The sequence below is a fragment of the Pseudorca crassidens genome, chromosome 2, assembly GCF_039906515.1.
Source record: "Pseudorca crassidens isolate mPseCra1 chromosome 2, mPseCra1.hap1, whole genome shotgun sequence".
Classification (NCBI taxonomy): Eukaryota; Metazoa; Chordata; class Mammalia; order Artiodactyla; family Delphinidae; genus Pseudorca; species Pseudorca crassidens.
In genome coordinates, this window is record NC_090297.1 from 163,577,606 (window position 1) to 163,585,915 (window position 8,310).

The window sequence follows — 8,310 nt, forward strand, 5'->3', positions numbered from 1 at the left end:
GTATTGTCCTCAGATTTGGTTAAAAGACAAACGCTCATGGAGTATTCTATACGTGAGTTTTCAATCAACTAATCTCAACACTGGTCTACTAAGGAAAGAATATTTGGTAGAATTACAGATGAAAATCATCTCATTTAAATTATAAAAAATGTTCATTTGAGTACAAGCTTTTTTACTTTTAGAGCATCTCTATAGTCAATTAATATTTATCAAGGTACAAACTAATCAAATAGTTCTTAATCATGGTTTTGTCTTTCCCTATCATTAACTGGTTTATTAAGTGCTCACTGGAGCATTTTTGTTTGTTATTTTTTATTGAGGTATAATTGACTTATAATACTATATAAATTTCCAGTTTTGAGCTCACCATTTTTAAAGATTATACTTTACTATAATTATTTATAGTTGGCTATATTCCCTGTGTTATAAAATATACCCTTGTAACTTATTTTATATATAATAGTTTGTACCTCCTAATCCTCTAGCCCTATCTTTCCCCTCCCCCCTTCCCTCTCCCCACTGGTAACCACTTTGGATATGTACCCAGGAGTGGAATTGCTGGATCATATGGTAGTTCTGTTTTTAGTTTTTTTAGGAACCTCCATACTATTTTCCACTGTGGCTGCACCAATTTACATACACACCAATAGTGTTCAGAGGTTCCCTTTTCTCCACATCCTCACTAACATTTGTTATTTGTGTTCTTTTTGATGATAGGCATTCTGACAGGTATGAGGCGATATCTCATTGTGGTTTTGATGTTCATTTCTCTGATGATTAATGATGTTGAGCATCTCTTTATGTGCCAGTTGGCCATCTGTATGTCTTCTTTGGAAAAATGTCTATTCAAGTCTTCTGCCCATTTTTTAACCACTTTGTTTATTTTATTGATACTGAGTTATATGAGTTGTTTATATGTTTTGGAAATTAACCTCTTATTAGTTATATCATTTGAAAATATTTCCTTTCACTCAGTAGGTTGTCTTTTTGTTTTGTCAATGGTTTCCTTTGCTGTAAAAAGCTTTTAAGTTTAATTAGGTCCCATTTGTTTATTTTTTGCTTTTGTTTCCTTTGCCTTAGGAGATAGGTCCAAAAAAATATTGCCGCAATTTATGTTAAAGAGTGTTCTGCCTATGTTTTCTTCTAGTAGTTTATGGTTTCTGTTCTTACATTTAGGTTTTTAATCCATTTTGAGTTTATCTTTGCATATGGTGTTATAGAGTGTTCTAATTTCATTCTTTTAAATGTAGCTGTCCCGTTTTCCCAGCACCACTTTTTTTTTTAAATGGAAATTTTTTTCTTTATTCAGAAACTTAAGACTTGGGTACATCAAATAAAACCAATTTCTGGGGGAAAAAAATCAAAATCCACAATAGAAAAAAAAAGTTAACACTGTCTGGGCCATATCAGAACCCAGAGTATATATTCTTTTCATTGAAAATGTCTAGGCATTTCATAATTGACCTTTTGATATGAAGTGACCTATAATATTTTCAATTTGTCGTTCTTGGTGTTGAGGTCCATAGGACAAGCTAGGAAGTCTTCAAACCTTGAGCTGAATTCCATGAGGGGTTATTTGGCTTTTGAATCGGTTTGTCCTTGTCTAAGAGATAGCAGCAGCAACAGCGCCCACCTTCTGGGCAGCTTCTTTCTTGGCATGATGAGCCTGTAGGACTGTCACATCTTTATCTACCTTGGAGCAGAGAGACTCGGGGGACTCCAGCATGTGCAGCAGCGTAGAGCTGTCAGTCCTCAGCAGCATTCCCATAATCTTCCCAGCCAGGTTTGAGTGCATGGTCTAGATGAGCGGGAACAAACGTTCACCCAGCATCTGCTTCTGTTCCTTGGGGGGGGGCGGGGGGGAGGGGAGCGCTGCGGTCAGCATAGAGGCAGTCAGCGGCTCCTGCCCCTGCACATGGACCACAGGCTGGGGTGCCTGCAGGGGCTGGATGGCAGGGTGAGGGCTGCGGACACTGGAGGCGTATTCGTAAGGTGCAACGGCCCAAGGAGCAGCCGCAGCAACAGCAGCACAAGGCGCTAAGTTCTGCACAGCTGTGGGAACTCACAGACTCACAGCTGTCAGTCAGCTCTTGCTGGGCAGCACCAGCCCCACCAAAGTCCATAGCCAAGCAGTCCGGGCACTCAGACCTGACTCTCTGAGTGGTTGTAGAGAGGCCGCGAGAGGCCAGAGCATTACCAGTTGGAGCCAGATGGCGAACAGCTGGACGAGGCCCAGACTGGCGTATAGCACTTGGCATTCCTTGGAAGCCTTGAGGTCTCCCACGTTGCTGCCAGCGTGGATTAGGCCTCAGCTGTGCTAACTGGTTAGGTGTGTAATATGGAAGTCCTCCCTGAGCCTGTGGAACTGCTGGCACAAAGTAGCTCCCAGCTGCATGCTGGAACTGATTTAAGATGGTATTGGCAGGGAGAGCTCTCATCACAGCCACCTGCTGCATATACTGGTTGGTCAGGTGAGCCTTTTTCTCTTCCTTTCTCTGGGCCAGGGTGACATACAGTGACTTGGAGCCCATGATGCATCCACTCAGTGACTGCTTTGGTTGCCTCTTCAGGGGATGAGGAGCAGACAAAGCCAAACCTTTGCTTCTCCCATCCTCCAGCATCACCTTAGCACTGGTGGGCATATACCCTGAGAAAACCATAATTCAAAAAGATACATGGGGCTTCCCTGGTGGCACGGTGGTTAAGAATCCACCTGCCAATGCAGGGGACACGGGTTCAAGCCCTGGTCCGGGAAGATCCCACATGCCATGGAGCAACTAAGCCCGTGCACCACAACTACTGAGCCTGCGCTCTAGAGCTCATGAGCCACAACTACTGAGCCTGCATGCCTAGAACCCGTGCTCCTCAACAAAAGCCACTGCAATGAGAATCCCACCCCCCGCAACGAAGAGTAGCCCCTGCTCTCTGCAACTAGAGAAAGCCCGTGCACAGCAATAAAGACCCAACACAGACCCCAAAAATTAATTAATTAATTTTTTAAAAATGATAACAATTTAAAAAAAAAGATGCATGTACTATAATGTTCACTGCAGCACTATTTACAATAGCCAGGACATGGAAGCAACCTAAATGTCCATTAACAGATGAATGGATAAAGAAGATGTGGCACATATATACAATGGAATATTACTCAGCCATAAAAAGGAAAGAAATTGAATTATTTGTAGTGAGGTGGATGAACCTAGAGTCTTTCATATGGAGTGAAGTAAGTCAGAAAGAGAAAAACAAATACCATATGCTAATGCATATATATGGAATCCAAAAAAAATGGTACTGATGAACCTAGTGGCAGGGCAGGAATAAAGATGCAGACGTAGGGAACGGACTTGAGGACACGGAGGGGGAAGGGGAGGCTGGGACGAAGTGTGAGAGTAGCATTGACATATATACACTACCAAATGTAAAATAGATAGCTAGTGGGAAGCTGCTGCATAGCACAGGGAGATCAACTCAATGCTCTGTGATGACCTAGAGGGGTGGGATAGGGAAGGTGGGAGGGAGGCTCAAGACGGAAGGGATATGGGGACATATGTATAAGTATAGCTGATTCACTTTGTTGTATAGCAGAAACTAACAAGACATTGCAAAGCCATTATACTCCAATAAAGATGTGGAAAAAAAAAAGGAGGAAACTCTTAACTTCTCATCATCAATGGTATCACCCAAGTTCTTAATGTAGAGATTCAGCCCCTGATAGCAACTACTTCTTTCCTGTTTCAGCTGTTCAAATGTCAGCTTTAAATCAGCCTGCCATTCCCCTTTCTTCTGTGGATGGCCAAAGAGAATTACTTTCCCACTGATTTAGGATTTTCTGTGTATAGTATCATGACATCTGCAAGCAGTAACAGCTTTACTTCGTTCTTTCCAATTTGGATTCCTTTTTTCCTTTTCCCTGTCTGATTGCTGTGGCTAGGACTTCCAAAACTATGTTGAATAAAAGTGGTGAGAGTGGACACACTTGTCTTGTTCCTGATCTTAGAAGAAATGCTTTCAGCTTTTCACCATTGAGTATGATGTTAGCTGTGAGTTTATCATATATGGCCTTTATTATGTTAAGGTATGTTCCCTGTATACCACTTTCTGGAGAGATTTTTATCATAAATGTATGTTGAATTTTATCAAAAGCTTTTTCTGCATTATTGAGATGACAATGTGGTTTTTATTCTTCAATTTGTTAATATGATATATCACATAGATAGATTTGCAGATATTGAACCATACTTGCATCCTTGGGATAAATCCCACTTGATCATGATGTATGACCTTTTTTTTTTTTTTTTTTTTTTTTTTTGCGGTATGCGGGCCTCTCACTGTTGTGGCCTCTCCCGTTGCGGAGCACAGGCTCCGGACGCGCAGGCTCAGCGGCCATGGCTCACGGGCCCAGCCGCTCCACGGCATGTGGGATCTTCCCGGATCGGGACACGAACCCGTGTCCCCTGCATCGGCAGGCGGACTCTCAACCACTGCGCCACCAGGGAAGCCCTGTATGACCTTTTTAATGTATTGTTGGATTTGGTTTGCTAATATTTTGTTGAGGATTTTTGCATCTATGTTCATCAGTATTATTGACCTGTAATTTTCTTTTTGTGTGATATCTTCATCTGATTTTGGTATCAGGGTGATGCTGGCCTCATAGAATGAGTTCGGAAGTATTTTTTCTTCTGGAATTTTTTGTAATAGTTTGAGAAGAATAGTTGTTAACTCTTCTCTAAGTGTCTAGATGTCTGTTTCCTTTCCCAGGTTAGGGGAGTTTTCAGTTATTATGTCTTCAAATATATTCTCAGCCCCTTTCTCTCTCTCTCTTCTTCTGGGACTCCTATAATGTGAATTGTCATACACTTGGTGTTGTCCCAGAGATCTCTTACACTGTCCTCATTTCTTTTTATTCTTTTTTTCTTTTTTCTGTTCAACATCAGTGATTTCTACTACTCTGTCTTCTACCTCACTAATCCATTCCTCTGTATCATTTAGTCTACAGCTGATTCCTTCTAGTGTATTTGTCATTTCAGTTACTGTATCCTTCAGTTCTGTTGGTTGATTCCTGACACACCTGGCTGAGTGGTCTGGGGTGTCCCGAAGCTTTTGTCTGTCCACTGGTGGTGAGGTTGGTCCCAAGGTTAAAGCAGACTTGATGCTGGGCAGGGCCAGGGGTTCTGGGGCTGGTACCTGCCAACTGGTGGATGGCGCTGGGTCTGAGTCTCTGGCTGCAGGCGTCTGGGGTCCTGGGTCTCATGCCTATGCACTGGTATGTGGAGCTGGGTCCCAGGTCCTCTGGTGAGCAGAGCCATATCCAGGGGTGGCCTGGGCTCAGGAGGTCTTAAGGCAGCCTCTCTGCTGGTGGGTGTGTCTGTGTCCACACCCAGTTAGTTGCTTGGCTTGAGGAGTCCCTGTGTTTGTACCTACATGCTGTTGTGTCAGGCTGGGGCTGGTCCTGAGGCTAATAAGCTAGAGGGAGGACTCCAAAATGGCACCTGCCAGCACCAGTGTCCACGTGGTAGAAGGAGTTTCCAAAAGTGGCTGCACCAGTGTCTATGTCCCCAAGGTATGCTCCAGTTGGCTTTTGCCTCTCCAAGATCGGCAGGTAGGTCTGACCCAGGCTCTTGTCAAATTACTGCTTCTGCCCTGGGTCCTGGAGCATGTGAAATTTTGGGTATGCCCTTTAAGAGTGGAGTCCCTATTTCCCTCAATCCTGTGGTACTCTCACAATAAGCCCCGCTGGCCTTCAAAGCCAAACATTCTGGGGACTGATGTGGGGCTCAGACCCCTCCTCACTCCTTGGGGAGAACCTCTGCAATTATAATTATAATTATTCTCCCATTTGTGGGTCACCTACCCCAGGGTATGGGACGTGACTATACCATGACTCTGCCCATTCTACCCATCTTGTTGTGGTTCCTTCTTTATATGTTTAACTGTAGATGATCTTTTCTGGTAGATTCTGGTCTTTTTCATCGATGGGTGTTCTGTAGATAGTTGTAATTTTGGTGTGCCCGTGAAGGGAGGGGAGCTCAGGGTCTTTCTACTCTGCCAGCTTGGTGGATCTCCACTGGAGCATTTATTTTTAATGACGTATACAGTAATTGAAATACAATGTTATATTAGTTTCAGATGTTCAAGATAGTGATTCAGCATTTATATACAGTATGAGGTGATCACCAAGATAAGTCTAGGTACCACCTGTCACCATTTAAGGTTATTCAAATATTATTGACCATATGAACTATTTTGTATATCATATCCTCATGACTTATTCATTTAATAACTGAAAGTTTGTGGCTTTTAGTCTCCTTCACCTATTTTGTTCATCCTCCAAACCCCTCTTCTCTGGCCACAACCAGCTTGTTCTCTGTATCTATGCATCTGTTTCTGTTTTGTTTGCTCATCTGTTTTGTTTTTTAGATTCCACATAGGAATGAATTCATACAGTATTTGTCTTTCTGTCTGACATTTCATTTAGCATAATATCCTCTAGATCCATCCCATGTTGTTGCAAATAGCATGATTTCTTTTTTTTTTAATGGCTGAGTGACACTGCATTGTGAGATAGATATATATATATACACCACATCTTTTTTTTACCATTCATCCAGCAGTGGATACTTCAGTTGCTTCTATATCTTGGCTATTGAAAATAATGCTGCAATGAACATAAGGGTACATATATCTTTTCCAATTAGTGTTTTCATCTTCAGGTAAATATCCAGAAGTGGAATTGATGGATCATACGGTAGCACTATTTTTAATTAGGGGGGAACTTCCATATTGTTTTCCATAGTGGCTGCATCAACTTACATTCCCACCAACAGTGAATGAGAGTTCCTTTTTCCCCAATATCCTCACCAACACTTGTTATTTTTTGCATTTTTGATAATAGCCATTCTGACAGATGTAAGGTGAAACAAGCATACCTTGGAGCCATTGCAAGTTTTGTTTCAGACCACTGCAATAAAGCAAATATGGCAGTAAAATGAGTTGACAGATTTTTTTTGGTTTCCCAGTACATATAAAAATTATGTTTACACCATATTTTAGTGTATTAAGTGTGTAATAGCATCATATCTGAAAAACAATGTACATACCTTAATTTTAAAATACTTTATTGCTAAAAAATGCTAACCATTGTATGATAACAGAGTGTTGCCACAAACCTTCAATTTGTACAAAATAAAATATCTGTGAAGCTCAATAAACCAACGTACAATAAAACAAGGTAGGCCTGTATTTTGCTGTGGCTTTGACTTGCATTTCCCTGATGATTAGTGATGCTGAGATTTTTTTCATGGGCCAGTTGTCCATCTGTATGTCTTGTTTGGAAAAATGTTCAGATCCCCTGTCCATTTTTAATTGGATTGTGTGTTTTTTGATATTAAACTGTATGAGTGTTTTATATATTCTGGATATTAGCCACATATTAGATATATGATCTGCAAGTATCTTCTTCCATTCATTACGTTACCTTTTCATTTTGTTGTGGATTTCCTTCACTGTGCAAAAGCTTTTTACTTTCATGTAGTCTATTTGTTTATTTTTGGGTTTTTTGCCCTTGCCTGGAAAAACAGATACAAAAAAAAAATTACTAAGATCAATGTCAAAGAGCTGAATGCCTATGATTTCTTCTAGGAGTTTTATGTCTTCAGGTCTTATATTCAAGTCTTTAATCCATTTTATTTTTGTACATTGTGTAAAATAGTGGCTTTTGCACATAACTGTCCAGTTTTCTCAACACAATTTATTGAAGAAACTTTTTCCTATTGTATATTTTTGCCTCCTTTGTTGTAGATTAATTGACCATATAAGTGTGGGTTCATTTTTGGGCTCTCTCTTCTGTTCCATAGATCTATCTGTCTGTTTTTGTGTCAGTACCATATAATTTTGATTACTATAGCTTGGTTGTATAGTTTGAAATTAGGAAGGATGATGCCTCCAGCTTTGTTCTTTCTTAAGACTGCTTTGGCTATTCAGGGTTTTTTTTGTAGTTCCATACAAATTTTAAGATTATTTGTTCTAGTTGTGTGAAAAATGCCATTGGTATTTTGATAGGAATGGTATTGCATCTGTATATTGCTTTGGGTAGTACGGACATTTTAATATTAATTCTTCCAATCCAAGAGATTTATCTTTGTCTTCTTTCATTTCTTTCCTCAATGTCTTACAGTTTTCAGTGTACAGGTCTTTCACCTGCTTAAATTTACCAGACAGAAATCATACTTTCTGTCTCTATAGATTTGCCTGTTCTGGACATTTTATATCAATGGAATCAACGATATGTGGTCTCCAGTAAATGACTTC

The 8,310-nt window shown here is 40.6% G+C and overlaps 1 pseudogene; it reads right to left on the reverse strand.

Moving 5' to 3' along the window:
* Positions 1–1,400: 1,400 nt before the first annotated feature.
* On the reverse strand, positions 1,401–6,607 carry LOC137209606 (polyadenylate-binding protein 4 pseudogene; annotated as a pseudogene).
* Between the last annotated feature and the right edge of the window lie 1,703 nt (positions 6,608–8,310).